At 41.9% G+C, this 17,315-nt stretch overlaps 1 protein-coding gene across 1 annotated transcript in view; it reads right to left on the reverse strand.

The window, feature by feature from the left end:
• Positions 1–17,315, reverse strand: part of IL11RA (interleukin 11 receptor subunit alpha) — a gene marked incomplete in the record, with an annotated part of 3,068,236 nt that overhangs the window by 2,605,731 nt on the left and 445,190 nt on the right. Inside the window, 1 exon segment of the mRNA XM_044077548.1 lies at positions 12,573–12,641.

Here is a 17,315-nt window from a genome sequence, read left to right on the forward strand (position 1 = left end):
CTAGTGAGATTAGAACCATACCTAACTATCTATACTAGCTACAGAACACAGCACTTAATGCTAGCACCACAGAACAAGTTTGACTTTTATATTGTCAGAGAACACTTTACAGCTAATGACATCATCAGTGTCTTGCGAGAAGATGATGTTAGAAGGAATGTCTCGGATGCCGCTCTAAAATGGTCTCCAGAATAACAACCAACTGAAAACACACATATACTCACACACACAACTTGAATGCAGTGAGATTATAACCACTACTTACCTAGTTACAAAAGCTAGAGAACACAGTACTTAACACTAGTGACTTTCATACTGTCAGAGAAGACATTACAGCAAATGGCATCATCAGTGGATGTTAGCAGGGCTGTATGAAACTGCTGTGTAGTCATGCACTACTGTAAAATTTTATTCTCAATGAGACTTGAGTGATGACATTCAGGGCCAGCCTTTGATCAACTGGTGCCCTAGGCATAAGGGCTCAACAGCACACCCCCCACACCACCCACTGCCTCAATCCTGGTCTACCTACACCATCCAGATTACTTTCTTTCTCTATTTTTCTCATAGTTTGTTTTACTCTTCAGTTTTTCATGTATTTATTCAGCACAGTAAAAAAAATTCTTTACTACAAAATAATAAATAAATACTGGAAAAGCACCCCTGCAAGAGCGGTGCCCTAAGCGGCTGCCTAATTGGCCTATGCCTAAAGGCCAGCTATGATATTAGGACATAGACTCTTACTCTTCTGACTACACACACACACACACACACACACACACAGTTACAAAAGTACAACACACACCATAATAAAGAGTCGGTCAACACAACGATAAACTGAAAAACACAATGACTGAACTGCCACGGCTATGAAATATAAATGTAAAACTTTTATTGGTATGTGCTTTCATACTCCAAGCACTTCATCAGACCGCAAAACATTAAAAAAATTAGTAGTTTAAAAATACAACCGTTAATCAAATCATTAAAACAAAATCTAACAAACATTAATGCATCCGTTTTCATGCTCTTAAAGCAGGTTTAAAGGAATACCATCATTAAGGCCATAGCAAGCTGATAGAAGCTTCTTAGTGATTAATGGTTTTATTTTTAAACTGCTGATTTTTTTTTTAATGTTTTGTGGTCTGATGAAGTGCTTACCAATAAAAGTTTTATATTTCATAGCCATGGGAGTTCGGTCATTGTGTTTATTTCTACACACAGTTACGCATACATACACACACACAAGTTGACTGTTCTGTAATTCAAACACCTTCCTAACTAGTTAGCACAGCTGGAGAACACAGTGCTTAATTGTCTGTGCCACACAGAAGTCTAATATTTTCATTGTCATACTTTATAGAGGATGACAAAGGATGACATCATAATGCTGCAGTTAAAATATGAGACTCGTGTGCAAAGTCTGGACTTCAGATTTGCTTTTCCAATTGCTATGTGCAAAAACACAAAGTCACCTTTTTAACCTAGGTGAAATAATCTGTCATGAATGCATGTTGCAGAACTGAGACATACTGCAGGAAGGTTTTCCCAAATAAGTGCTGACAAAATGATGGACTGAAACTAAATGACAAAAAATGCATTATTCTATCCTTTGGGAATTCACTTACTCCTGGGAACTATCACACTGAAAACACATGCCTAAGAGTTAACCTAGTTGCAGTAAATCTATCATTAATAGGTTGGAGAGTGCCTTGTATGCCAGACAGACACAGGTCATCCCTTAGCGGTTTGTATAATGACAGGGTTTGAGTTAGTCCATTTGGTCTTTTTGGATGTTTCAGTGATTTGCATGTGCCTGGACAGAAATATGCCAAAGGACGCATTATATTTAATGACTGGCCTAATGAGGTCTGAGTAAAGGAGGCCAGTGACATCCCTAGATTTAGACACAATCCCTTTGTTTATAAACTATGCAGTACAAAATGACTTTCTTACAACAGCGGACGCATTTGTCAAAATTTAGGTAACTGTCCACACAAGTTCCCAAATCATGTACATATTTCTCAATACATTGTTTGCATAACACACACAACCACCCACACCCACCCACACTTTGGAAACAGCAGGAATGCAAGTATTGATGTACAGTGGGTATAAAAACTGTATACATCCCTGTTAAAATGCCAGGTTTTTGTGATATAAAAAATGAGATCACAATAAATAATTTCAAAAATTTCCCACCTTTAATGTGACCTATAACCTGTACAATTCAATCGAAAAACAAATAAATCTGTTGGGGAAATAAATATAAAAAATAAAAAATGCACAATAAGCTGGTTGCATAAGTGTGCACAACCTTAAACTAATACTTTGTTGAAGCACCTTTTGATTTAATTACAGCATTCAGTCTTCTTGGATACACACCTGCCATCAATTAAAGAGACTAACCCCAAATAAAGTTCAGCTGTCCTGGTAGGATTTTCCCGACATTTACTCAGTTGCTTGCTACAGCAAAAGCCATGGTTTTCAAAGAGCTTACAAAGCATCAAAGGGATCTCATTGTTAAAAGTATCAGTCAGGAGAAGGGTAGAAAAAATTTTCCAAAGCACTGGATATACCATGGAACACAGTGAAGACAGTAATCAAAAAGTGGAGAAAATATGGGACAACAGTGATGTTACAAAGAACTGGACATCTCTCCAAAATTGATGGAAAGACAAGATGAAAACTGGTGAGGGAGGCTGCCAAGAGACCGCAACACTGAACAAGCTGCAGGAATTTCTGGCAAGTACTGGTCGGCACTACATGTGACAACAATCGCCTGTATTCTCCACATGTCTGGGCTATGGGGTAGGGTTGCAAGACTGAAGCCTTTTCTTACACAGAAAAACATCCAGGCCTGGCTAATATTTGCAAAACAATACAAGTCTTCCAAAAGCATGTGGGGAAAATGCATTATGGTCTGATGAGACCAAGGCTGAACTTATTGGCCACAATTCCAAAAGGTACCTTTGGTGCAAAAACAGCACTCCACGTCACCAAAAGAACACCATCCCCACGGTGAAGCATGGTGGTGGCAGTAACAGGCTTTGGGGTTGCTTTTCTTCAGCTGGAACTGGGCTTTAGTCAAGGTGGAGGGAATTATGAACAGTTCAAATAACAGTCACTTTTGGCCCAAAACCTATAGGCATCTGCTAGAAAGCTGAAGAGAAGGAGGAATTTCACCTTTCAGCACAACAATGACCCTAAGCATACATCCAAATCAATAAAAGAATGGGTTCACCAGAAGAAAATTAAAGTTTTGAAATGGCCCAGCCAAAGCCCAGACCTAAATCCAATAGAAAATCTGTGGGGTGACCTGAAGAGGGCTTTGCACAAGAGATGCCCTCACAATCTGCCAGATTTGGACCGCTTTTGCAATGACAAGTGGGCAAATATTGCAAAGTAAAGATGTGCCATGCTGACAGACTGCTACACAAGAAGACTGAATGCTGCAATTAAATCAAAAGGTACGTCGACAAAGTATTAGTTTAAGGTGTGCACACTTATGCAACCAACTTGTTGTGAGTTTTTTTATTTTTTACATTTTTCCCCTGACAGATCTAGTTGTCTTTCAATTGAATTGTACAAGTTATAGGTCACATTAAAGGTGGGAAAAGTTTTGAAATGATTTATTGTGGTCTCATTTTTTTATATCACAAAAATCTGGCCTTTTAACAGGGGTGTGTACACTTTTTATATCCAATGTATGTGTTCATATTCGGATGAACATATATTCCACAGTACTAGATTCTTCTGACAATATCAATGTGTTTTGATCAGAGATGTCCAATGGCTAGTGTTAAGTATAAACCCATAACAAATGTAACAATGCATTTGTGCTGTTTATTTCTGTACTGTGGTTGACACTGGACCTATTACGGAGAAATCATTTGCAAGTGCACTGCTGCAGGGAACACGAGTCTGTGTAAGGACGTCTTCAGTGAATAACAAGTCCCTTCCCTTCTGTTGGGTTTAAGAATGCATTTTTAGGAGGTGGAGGAGAACTGGGCAATAACCATAGTAATACATGCTAAACACCTGTTCTCAGATAAACTTATTTGCGTGAATGATGGCAAAATGTTAACACGTGTGACATTTCCATTTCATAAATAAAACTTGAACTTAAAAATTTGTTAGCAATATATTTTACGTGAGAAACAGCTGACAGACACTACACTGATCATACTTTACATTGGAGAAGTTTTGACATAACTTCTATGACATGAAGAATGGTTGCTATTGAGCAGAGTTAAGCAACTAGCAAATGCAGTTCTTTTCTTAAATGGAAAAATAGTAATATTTCTATTGCTTCGCTTTCCTTTGCACAAACATGCTAAGCAGAGATACACAGCCATCAACACTAGACAGTACTGAGTGCAAAAGAAAATAAACCTGCTTCCTAGCTTTCCCTGTGGTAGCAAGGAATAACAGCAGTAAGTTCACGATCAGAGCACTGACAACAGTGTTCAAAATCAAACTCACTCACTTTTTTCATAGATGGTGTCAGGATGTCATTACCTAAGTAAATGTGATCATTACTGTAAATGTAACAAACAATGACTGCAGTAGTGTACGTGTCTTACACTATTTTCATCATTAATGCCTACCTCTGTACAGTGGTACAACTACTAGCTGCTTTGCAGGCCTCACTGCAAATCACAATGTGTGTGTGCAGCCTTCTAGAAATGACAAGGGATGGTAGATGTTTATGACAACCACTTGTGTATGGCCATATATCCCAAAAAGTGTGCGGCGTACGCTTTATGTTAAGGACAGTTTGCACATCACATTACATGAAGATTTAATTTGTCATCACCTGTACATGTCAACAGAATCCTACAGATGATTTTAAAACATTGCACAGTACAAGAGAAAAGAAAAACTATTGAATTAAGGTAACATGTTAGTATTAACCATCAGCACAGTCATGTCAGTCTGCACACACCATCCATCAATCTAATAGATACACATACATAAAGAGGAGCTGGAGTGATGGGGTGAATACAAGGATAGATGAACATAGACCTAGCAGTGCTTTTTAATGGCACATTAAGGGTCATGTTTTTGGTCTGTTGTCATTATCAGCATTACATGTTACATAGCATGAAGCGAGTGATGTAAGGGTAGAGAAGGCTTAGGAGAGGAACAGGCTTATGAAAAGCAGACTAAGGTTAACTTAATATGGGATAGCAGTGTATTTGGATGTCACTTCAGATACTCGGGTTTTGGGCAATAATCAATATAGCTCCATGAAAAATCATAATTTTTGCAAATTGCAATATGTGAGTGATTAAATAGATCATAAACATATAACATCCCACTAAGAAATAATGAGAAATGGCTCTGGAATTGAACCATTGAAGATATTGTCAAAAACAAATCTTCAGACCAATGATGCATGTCAACACTTCCAAAGAGTAAATTACATGTTGTTACATTCAGCAGTCTAAATAACTGACAGAGTAAATGTTTTAAAGTAAGGCCTTTACTCTGGTTTAACTCTTATGTTCCTTTAGCAAAGCAGGTTTAAGCAGCACTGAGCAGAGATAACCGGACTAGTGTGGACAATGGTAAAAACTCACCAGGATTTGACACAGGACAAACAGAGCCATTTACCACCATTTTGCATTGCTGTATGATGCCAAACTCCATGTAAATGCAGATGCAAAAAGTGAAGGCTTTATTAGGAACCATTCCTGGCCATGTGTGTGGTGTGTGATTCTATTTTTGACCAGATTAAAGGTGTGAAAATGGGGTAGATAAGAAAGTGGTGAAATGGGGGCAAGAATGGGAAAGCAATAAATGAATTTACAAGAGGAATTAGCAAAGAACCATAGCTATCCACTTCTTAAACAATGTAATGTGAACATGTAGAGATGACTGGATGAATCTGGACTGTCATCACAACACAGATAGGTGACAACAACACAATCATGTTGCATAGCCAACTGGACCAAATGAAATGTGTTGAGAAGACACATGCAAAGTGGAGAGCTATGTATGAGACACAGGAATGTCAGGGTCAGGTAGGTAGGATAGGTGAGAAAGCAGGTGCAGAAAACAAAGACAGACACAAGGATGGTGATGGGCACAAAAGGTTGGGGGACACCATGATTGGAGATAGGTAGGGTATTTTGGAGGCACATGCCTGCCAAGTAAGGAATAGTAAGAAAAGTCCTCACCCTCAGAACTGTCATTACTGCCTCCTTCCTCAACTCCCTGTGGGACTGCTTGATGCAGGGGGGGGGCAATTCTCCAGGCAGCCGAGGTGAGCACTAATGCTAGTTTCTAATACCTTATGCACCATCCCTGGCAGCTTTTGGCAGATGATGTAATCTCTGCCGCCACCAATACTCCCAGAGGGTACCAATGTACCAGCAGCTAGGGCAACACTATCTGATGTCGATGGGCCAAGTAGTGCAGTGTCTGCAGATGCAGTACTGTCAGAGTACTTCCCAGATGTGCTGGGTGTTGGTACGGTAGCCAGTCAAGGCTCGGCAGGCTGACCCATAGTGGTTGGTCTACTTCCCTATTCTGACAATCATTTTGTTTTATTGGCAGTAAAATATGACATCAGAACGGCGTGTTTGCATATATTAAAAAAGATAAGGGGTGGGGTGAGAAAAAAAAAAAAGAAAACGGATAATTAGAACCATTACATGTCACAAATTCTTTATTTCAATAAATATACTTTTATCATTATATTAGCTATATGGCTTTCCAAATCCAAAATAGGACTGTGAATCATAACAAGTAATTCTTGCAATATGCAGATATTTCATATATAGGTTCATAGGTTCATACTAGGCTATCTGCCCTAGGGCATTTATAAGCCTAGCCAGAGTGTGTGTGGCTTTCACCACCCCTTTGGATGAGAATACTATACCCATTAGTTTGCTGTGCCTCTGTCCAGCAGTGATACAGAGATGATTCCCGGGGTAAACCTACGATCTCCCATCCACTCGTCAAGATTTCTCTTGAACAGAGTTAGTGAGGGGCTCTGCCTCACATGGATTGGGATTCTGTTCCATAGTGTAGGGAGTCTCTGGGTGATGAATCTGTCCCTCCAGCACGTCCTATTTATATCCGTGTTGAGGTTTAAGTCTCTTGCTCTCGTGTCTCTGGTGGATTTGGATTTTTTGAGGTGGAGCATGTCCATTAATTCCAGGTTGGACATGGCCTTGTATGTCAGGCACAGATCACCTCTGAGCAGATGGTATGCGACTGAATAGAGCTGGAGTTTCTTCAGTCGGGCATCGTATGACATATGTTTGAGCCCCTTTATCCTTTTGTTGAGGAACTTTTGGGGTCTTTCCAACTGCTACAGGTGTCGGGTAAGGTACATTCCGAATGGGGCATTGTACTCAATCATTGGTCTGATAAGTGAAGAGTACAGGGGTACAATGACCTCTTCTGATCTGGATGTGAATCCCTTCATGATCAGGTGGGCAATGTAGAAGGTCTTCTTAACCACTTTGGCAATGTGAGTGTCAAAAGAGAGGTTACTGTCAACTTGGGTCCCCAGGTCCCTGATAACTTCTTCCGTGTTTAATGGATTACCACCTATGTGGTAATCAGGGGTTACCTTGTTTTTCCCAAAGGGTATGACTATACATTTTTTGGCATTTAGCTTAAGGCCATGGCTCTGGCACCAGTTATCCATTTCTATGAGACCTTTCTGGAGGATGTCTGTGTCTGATGGAGTGTCAATTATGGTGCCCAGTTTGCAGTCATCTGCAAATTTTGTCAGCCACAATCCCCTATGTTTGCTTGCACTTCAGAAAAATAAATGCAGAACAAGAGGGGCCCAGGACTGAGCCCTGTGGGACACCGCTCGTGACCGGCTTAGAGTCTGACATGGCACCAGCAACTCTAACCCTGTGTGTTCTGTCCTTGAGCCAGTTTGCAACCCATCTTGTGACATATGGGTTTACATCTAAGCTGGTGAGCTTTTCTATGATGCCCGAGTGGGGTATTGTGTGAACGCTTTGCTAGGTCAAGGTAGGCTGTGTGAACTGCCTTACCCTCATCAATGGCCTTAGTGACTGTTTGAAAAGTCGACCAAGTTCAAGAGGCAGGATCTGCCCTTGACAAAGCCAAATTGGGTAGGATCCAGTGTCTGTAGGTCCCCAATGTCTTTATTTAGGAGTTCCATTATGATCCTCTCCATAGCTTTGCAGACAAGGCTCGTCAAGCTTATGGGCGGTAATTTCAGGGTCCGTAGAAGCACCGCCTTTGTGGAGTGGGACCACAGTTGCCGCACGCCATTCTTTGGACGTATCCTGTAGTAAGGCTAAGATTAAACAGCAGCCTTATGTGTGGGTTTAGTTCCTCATTGAGTTCGTAGCACACAGCCTGGGACACCGTCCGGTCCCATTGATGCTGTGTTTTTGCTTTAGAGAGCAGCTCTCACCTGGGCATCTGAGATGTTTGGGAGGCTAGACTCTGGTGGGATAGATATTTCTCCTTTTGGGGAGGAGGAGGGAGAAATTTGCACTGAACCTGTCTGCCAGTATGTTGGCAATGTCTGTGGGTTCAGTGATTTTTTATCATTTTGGACCAATTCTGAGCATATCTGGGAGTTTCCACCCAGGTTTCTAACATAGCTAAAGAAGGCTTTATGATTGTCTTTTGTGTCATTAGCGATTTTTCTCTCAAAGTTGGCCTTGGATGATTTTATGAGTGATCGTAGTTTTTGCTAGTATTGATCAGAGATGCCTTCCCTTTTAGGGATTTTGCTCTGTCATGTAGTAGCTTTCTCCTCTTGTTGTAGAGTTTGTTTATGGCTGGGGTCCACCAGACCGGGCGCCTGCCTTTGGTGGAAAGGGTCTTGATTTTATTAGGGATTGCTTGATCCATACATTCCTGGAGGTGCTCATAGAAGGCATTTGTAAGGGTTTCAGCAGAGTGGGTTGTAGTTTCCACTGGCTCGGGGCCTTGAAGGATACCACTCCAGTCTTAAGTGCGAAGTTTGCTTTTGAGAAGTTCTTCACCGTGGTCTTTTTTGCTGGGGGTGGTGGCGGGATGTGGATCTCCAGTGAGATTAATTTATGGTCTGATCTCACCAATGAGGGATATACTTCTGGTGTGGAGCATTTTGTCCCCATGTTTGTGATGATCAGGTCTAGTATATTTTCTCCTCTTGTGGGAATGGTGACTAGTTGTTCCATAGCATTTGAGTTTATGAACTCAAGGAACCTTTGGGCTAGGGTGTTGGGGCTTGAGTAATGTTCCCAGTCTATGTTTGGGTAGTTGAAGTCACCCAATATGATGGTGTTTGGAGAGACATTCATACTCTCCAGTGTCTTCAGGAAGGCTGTGTGGGTTTCCTGAGTTTGAGAAGGTGGTCTGTAGCATGTTACAAACTGTAGGGCAGTTTTACCTATGGTTAATTGCACCTGGATGGTCTCCGATGCTTATGCGTTGCCACTAACCTGGAGGTGTGGGTATCCTTTATGAATATGGATATTCCCCTCCTTTTGTGGTTCGGTCCAGATTTTGGGGCCAGAACGCATGATATGAGGTATAACCCGATAGTGCTGGGGTGCTCTCAGGAGCCTTGAACCAGGTTTCAGTCACAGCACAGACATTGATGTTCTCCATACTGAGGAGGGCTTGAGGGCATGCATCTTGAGGTTTAGACTTCTGGCATTGAGCAGTATTACCCTTAGTTTTTCTCCATTTTTGTTTTCTAGGGCGGTAGGTTTATCATTTGAGCCTTGCCTAAAAGGCACTATGGGGTGGCAAGAGCCTTTGCCAATATCCGGAAGCCCATGGGTGACAGGTGCAAGCCGTCCCTTGCGAAGCAGTGTGGCTTGTCAAGCATGTCATCCCATGCAGACAGACATTGGATCCCCTTAGAATGACACCAGTAATTAAGCCAATTATTAAAGCTGATCATTTTGTCTCTGTATTGTGGCATCATTCTTGGTGAGGGTAGGATACTGCTCAGGGTCAGGGTCATACCGGCCTGGGCTACATAATCTGAGAGCTCCTCTATGTCTCTTTTCATGTAGTCCAGGGAGGTACGTCTCAGGTCGTTCACACCGGCATGGACAATGACTGAGTCATACTTGTACTTGCTGTGGAGTGACCTGAGTGCTTGTGTTATGTTCTAGCGCCTGACAGGCAGCTTGTTGTGATCTTTTCCTTGTTCAGTCTGGTGAGTGGGACGTCAGTGTGTCTGACTATGGAGTCACCTATAACAAGTGGGTCTGGCATTGTGTTTGGCCTTAAGGGCTGTGACTGTTTAGCACACTGACTTTGAGAACTATGTGTTGCATGTCTTATGTCTTGAGGTGGCAGTTGCTTGGGTGTCTGCTTTGGAGGCCTCTGTAGTTTTGGTAGATTTTTGATCAGTGCCTCCGAGTATGCCTTTGTGTGTTTATGTGTTTGTTTTGCAGTTGTGATAGTTCTATGTGAAACTGGGTTTGTGGTGTGCGTGGTTTCCTTCTCCTCCTGTCTGGTCTTGCCAGTCCTGAGTTGAGAGAGCTCAGCCTCCAGTTTTGCTATATAGTTGCATCTCTCATGTATTTAAGTGGGTTGTCTGTGTACATGAGGCAATTGTAACATTGCCTCAAGATGCCCAGATTCACCAGCTGAACAGGAGAGGACGCCAGCAACTGACCCTTCGACATGCTAGAAAAAGTGAAAAAGTTTGCTGTGTAACTGAGTCAGAAGGGACCTATAGGGAAATGGGTACTCAAGGGGATTCTAGGCTAATGTAGTACTTTGTTTAGTATACAAGTACTTTACCTATATAAAAATACTTTAGGAGCAAGTACTGAGCTTTTGAGATAGAGAATAGACTGTTTAGTTTGCAAGTAGAGAAGTTCTAAGGGAAAAATTGAAGAGCAGACTTTACGGAGCCAGAAATAGTTTAACCTTGTTTAACCGGCACTGCCCGATGGTGCTCTATGGGCAACTCCGCGCTAAATCGCGCAAAAGCATGCTGAAGCGGGCTTTATAGCAGGGGGTTGAAAAGAGCTAGGAATTGACCCAAAATGGCCAATAGACTACAAGTTTCTGGCTGGAACCACTGCTCTAGGGACAAATAGGCTGCTCAGTGCTCCCCACTCCCACTGGTGAACAAAGAAGCTTCCCTTTATCCAAATAAGGATATGGAATAGCACAGGAACCAAGCCAAAGCCCAGAGATCAGCAAACTCTGAAGACTGGACTATTCTAGTTCAGTAAGGCGGGAAAACAAGATTTTTTTTTGTTTTTTTCTTTTTTGCAGAAAACAGAAGAAAAACAGACAGTAAATGCTATAAATGCTTTTAAACGGCTAGCACTTGAGTGTGTTAGCCTACAGGTAAAATTAAGCAACAAATAACTTTTTTTAAAAGTGCAAAACAGTTAATCAACACAAAAACAGTTTAAATAGAATGCAGAGCTGTATAAACAGGCTAAAATGCAGTCGCTAAGCAGTAAATAATCAAAAAGCCAGAAAAAATACTTAAATCAGGAAAAAGTCACTCTTTTGCTCTCTGCTGCTTGTAGAACTCTGCAGGACACCACGAGGAGCTGTGCTGAGTTGAATACAAGCGAAAAAGCACGCTAAAGCGGGCTTTATTACAGGGGGCTGAAAAGAGCTAGGAATTGACCCAAAATGGCCAATAGACTACAAGTTTCTGGCTGGAACCACTCCTCTAGGGACAAATAGGCTGCTCAGTGCTCCCCACTCCCACTGGTGAACAAAGACTTCCTTTTATCCAAATAAGGATATGGAATAGCACAGGAACCAAGACAAAGCCCAGAGATCAGCAAACTCTGAAGACTGGACTATTCTAGTTCAGTAAGGCGGGAAAACAAGATTTTTTTTTTTTTCTTTTTTGCAGAAAACAGAGGAAAAACAGACAGTAAATGCTATAAATGCTTTTAAGCGGCTAGCGCACTTGAGTGTGTTAGCCTACAGGTAAAATTAAGCAACAACTTTTTAAAAGTGCAAAACAGTTAATCAACACAAAAACAGTTTAAATAGAATGCAGAGCTGTATAAACAGGCTAAAATGCAGTCGCTAAGCAGTAAATAATCAAAAAGCCAGAAAAAAATACTTAAATCAGTTATAGCAAATACAGTTATAACAAATGCTCTGAAATATACTGTATATTTCCAAAATGTTTGAGAAGGACAGTCAGAACACAAGAAGGTTCAGGCGAAAGAGAAAAGAAAAAAAAAGTTTTGTTTTACTTTTTGAAAGGGAAAAAGGAGGAACAGAAGGCCTTATCAAATGTTCTCTCTGTATTAAGCAGAATGAGCTAATGACACTAGACTGGGAGGTGTGTCACAGTATGCTTTTAAATATAGGACATATTAAGCTAACAAGGCATTAGCTTTTTTTTTTTAATTAAAAATGACATTTTTGTAGTTTGAATGTATTTACTTGTGGGAATTGAACCCACAAAATCTGAACACACTAACATACTCTCCTAATACAATTACCAAGAAGTACAGGAGAAAGCATGCATGCTTTTCTTTACAGGTACAATTTCCATGCTTAAGGTGCTAGTAATGTATGGAAGAGCATTAATTTTAACACAATCATGTTCATTTGTGCTGCATATTTACCTCTTCTCTGTCTGAATCTTTCTAATCTTTCAGTATGTTCCTCCCTGTTCACTGAAATTTCCTGAGCAGCTGTAAAATAAAAGGAGGAGAGAAAAAAAAAAGAGACTTGAAAGCATTATAGATACCAGTCTGGGCTATCTACAGATTTCTATATAATTTAAAGTTGCTTTATCTGTACACTCACACCAAATGTAAGATGTCAGCAGTCCTAAACTCAGTCACTGGTTGAGTTGTGCCTGCTTGGCTGTTTCAGGTCATTATAATGGTGCCTGCATTGCTCCCCAATACATGGTATACCAGTTACACTGGGACAGCTTTGGCCAGACTGTTCCAAGGCTCAGTCTTATACTGAGACCCAGTGCAGTCCCCCTGCAGCAGCCTATGGCTATATCACTTTACGAGGTATGCAATAAACATTTTTTGACTCCTCCACACCCTACCTTTGAGCCCTGAACTAGACAAAATCCTTCCCAGCTCCTGCCATGTCTGCACTAGTCCTCCAACAACAAATAAGTGTTTTCTTGCTAATCTGTGATACCGTTTTTTTACGGCCAGTGCGCAAACAGTACAGTTGTGTACACTTACCATAAATGTAGATGTTCGAGTGTATTCACTGTCGCAGTCATCACATTTGGGTTATCTGCTTGCAGTAGCCCTCAGTCAGCCTGATTAACAAAGTCATGGGTCCTGCTTCGACTAGGTATAAAATATGCAGCCGACGCCATTACATCAGTTTTTCTTGCCCCAGATGTCAGGTGCACCCTTAATGGGAAGCAATAAAACATATATATATATATATATATATATATATATATATATATATATATATATATATACACACACACACACACACACACACACACACACACACACACACACACAAGTATATACCTCCAACAAAAAAGCAAAATACACCAAAATGCTTTTAAGCATAGTAAAGGAGAGTAGAGGTCTAGCTGGAGGGAGGCTAACCAGGACTGCAACAGTAAATACACTCGAACATCTACATTTATGGTAAGTGTATACAACTGTTCTACGTTCTTCGTGTTTCACTGTTGCAGTCATCACATTTGGGTAGATTCCCAAAGCTAAGGATGGGAGGAGGAATTTAGATAGCATTAGGACCAGCTATAAGACTCTGCAATACTGCAGTGGCAAAGCCAGCTCTGGATTTAGAGAAAATTGGCAAATGGTAATGCTTGATGAAGGTATGTACAAAACTCCAGGTAGCAGCTTCTAGGATGTCCCTGGTAGGGACACCTCTGAGAGGCAGATGCAGCCCTGGTTGAATGGGGTCTTATCCCCTGTGGGACAGGTTTTCCATGCTGCTTCTAGCAGAAATGAATGCAATGACCTATCCATTTAGAAATGGTTTGCTTTGAAATAGCCTTCCCCTCTGTCCCTGCAGCAAATGCCACTAGCAGTTGTTCAGACTTTCTTTGAGGTTTAGTCCTGTCCAAGTAAAATCTAAGTTGTCTGTGCACATCTAAGGAGTGCAGTATCCGTTCCCCTTTGTTCTGTGGATTAAGAAAGAAGGTTGGCAAATGAATGGACTGATTGAGAGCCACACTGGATACCACCTTGGGCATGAAGGAGGGATTGGTTTTGAGGGACACCCTGTCCGCCTGAAAGATGATGAAAGGCTACACTGCCATAAGGGCCTGTAATTCAGATACCCTTCTTGCTGAAGTGATTGCTAAAAGGAAGGCTGTTTTCCAAGAAAGGAGTTTTAAATCTGCATTAGCAGCTGGCTCGAAAGGAGGAAGAGTGAGTTTCTTCAATGCAAAGTTAAGGTCCCAGGCTGGAGTTGGGGCTCTCCTGGGTGGTCTTAAATTTTTGGCCCCTCTGAGGCACTGCCTGAGCAGTGGATGAGAGAAGAGGGGAGGTTCTGTGTTATAATGAGCTGAAATGGCTGAGGCGTGAATTTTAATGGAGGAAAAAGAAAGGCCCTTGTGAAGCATCTCAGTTAAGTATTGTAAAATCTGAGGCAAGTTGGGTGCTGCTGTACTCATCCCTTGAGTCTGGTCACAAGCACAAAATCTTTTCCATTTTTCAGCCTAAGTTTTTCTAGTACTAGGCCTCCTTGCCTCTAAAATGATATCCATCCCTGGTTTACTGAGGGATGGTAAAGGAGAGATTAGGTAATTAGCCAGGCTGCTAGGTTGAGGGTTTGAAGCTGAGGGTGCAGAAGCTGGTTCTCCTGCTGAGACAACAGGGTAGCGGTCAGAGGCAGGTGCCATGGTGCCAACAGTGACACACTGCGCAAGAGGGGGTACCAGTGTTGGCGTGGCCAGTCTGGTGCAATCAATATTGTCCTTGGTTTGTCCTGTTTGATCTTTAGCAGTACTTTGGAGAGGAGAGGCAGAGGAGGAAAGGCATAAACTGATAGGTTTTTCCAGCTGAAGGACAGAGCACCCCCTTTCCAAGTTTGTTTGGTCAAAATTTTTCCAATTGGTGGTTCTGAGGGGAGGCAAGCAGTCTATACCTGGGCTCCCCCATTTGTTTGTCAACAAGTTGAAAATCTTTGGTTCCAGTTTCCACTAGTGTGGGTCCATGAGGTTTCTGCTTAGTCCGTCTGCTAGTGTATTTAGTTTTCCTGGCAGGAACTGAACTTGTAGATGCACTTGGTATCTCAAGGCTGTGCTCCACAATGCCATGGCTAGTCTGCAGAGGGGGTAAGAATGGGTACCTCCCCCTGCTTGTTTATGTACCACATAACCGTGGTACTGTCAGTCTTTACCATTAATTATCCTGGAAGAATGTGGTCCTTGAAGGTTGTCAGAGCATTCTGTATGGCTAACATTTCTTTTTGATTGATATGCAGGTGCATTTGACTTTGGTTCCATTTGCCCTGAATGCACTTCCCTGCCAGGTGAGTCCCCCCGTGCATAGTCTGATGTGTCTGTTAGGGTTTGGGCGGCAGGGGATAGAGTGAATGGCAGTCCCTTGTTTTGACGGCAAGCCTCTGCCCACCAAAGAAACTCTACGCATAGGCAAGGTATGATAGGAATCACTGCTTCTAGATCCTAAGAATGTTGACACCATAGGCTTTTTAGAAACCATTGTAGTTTCCTCATATGCAGTCTTGCATATGGAATTAGAAGAATGCAGGAGGCCATGAACCCCAAGGCTTGCAGTATTTGCCTTGCAGATAGCAGGGTTTTTGTGGCCACAAGTTTGAAATAGGTTGTCAAATGAAATGTTTCTCTGGCATGAGGAAAGCCATCTGGGAAGCTGTATTCAAGCTTGCTCCCAGGAATATAACTTGTTGTCAGGCTACCAGGTGCGATTTCTTTTCATTTATGGTGTACCCCAGACAAGTTGGCACCCTTTGTACAAAGGCCAAATGATTCAACAGTATGTTCTGGCTTTCTGCCTGAATTAGACACTCGTCCAGGTATGGGTATATTTGAATACTTCTTTGCCTGCAAAATGCAATGACTGGAGCTAGGCACTTTGTGAATACCCTGGGCCCAGTAGATAAGTCAAAGGGCAGTGCAGAGAACTGATAGTTCGTGCAGCCTGCTTTGAAGCGAAAGTATCTTCTGCAAGATTCCATGATTGGGATATGCAGGTATGCTTCCTTTAAATAGAGTGTTGCCAACCAGGCATCTTTGCCTAGCATAGGAAGCAACTGGTGAAAAGACAGCATCTTGAATTTTGGAATCACCAAAAAGGTGTTTAGAGTAGACAGGTCCAGGATAGAACTCCATGAATTGTCTTTTCTGGGTACCAGGAAAAGTGTCAAGTAGAAACCTTATCCCTTTTCCTCTTCTGGTACAGTCTGAATAGCCTTTATGCTTAAAAGACAGAGTACTTGCTTTTGAGCCTCTGCCCACTGATTTGCGGGTAGATCTGGCCAACCGTTTGGGGTTGGTAACGTGTGTAAGTGAAATCTGTATCCTTGGGACACTATATTTAAAACCCATTTTTCCTGGGTAATGAGCTCCCAGTTTTTAGCATGTAGGGCAATCTTTCTCCCCAAAGGGGCAGTCAGTTGAGAAGTGTTTGGAAGTTTTAAAATTAAGTTATTGAGACAGTTTACCATAGGGGGGCATTTTAGTACTCCCAGATTTGGAAGAGGGGGCCCCCCCCACTGCTTAGTCCTGTGCATACCCTGGGACTGAGGCATGGGTGTTTTGCTGGATCTGGGTTTGGACTGAAGGCCTGGAAGAGGCAGGAAAGGACCAATTCTTAGAAGGCCAATGCCTACTAAATCTCGGAGGTTGTACTTGTAAGAAATCTTTAACAGTTTGCATAGATTTAGCTTCTTCCTCTATCTTTTTAAGAACTTCTTCTGCCTTAATGCCAAACAGCCAGTCCTGATTTAAGGGAGCATCCAGTAATTCAGCTTTAACATGATCTGGCAAGGATTGCTCCTTAAGCCAAGCAAGTCTTCTAAGTACAGACCCAGTGACAACAGCCCTGCAAGATGACTGAATCAAAACCACATTGAAAAGTATGTTTTGCAACTTGTTCAGCAGAATGCACTGTAAATCCTTATTGTCAGCATAATCAGGAATCATCATCATTTTCTGTTTAAGAAATCCAATAATATGCTGCTGATACTTTAACATATGAAACTGGCAGTTTAAGGCCCTAATGGCCAAAGTTGCAGAAGTGTATACCTTCTTACCCCATCTATCCAGCGCCCTGGAGTCTCTATCAGAGGGGGTGGGATTTTTGTCAGTAGTAGCTTTGATGCCCTTGGGACCCAGTGAAATGGTCTCAAGATCCGCAGTA

The sequence above is a fragment of the Protopterus annectens genome, chromosome 1.part1, assembly GCF_019279795.1.
Source record: "Protopterus annectens isolate FY-2018-M chromosome 1.part1, PAN1.0, whole genome shotgun sequence".
In the NCBI taxonomy this organism is placed as follows: Eukaryota; Metazoa; Chordata; order Ceratodontiformes; family Protopteridae; genus Protopterus; species Protopterus annectens.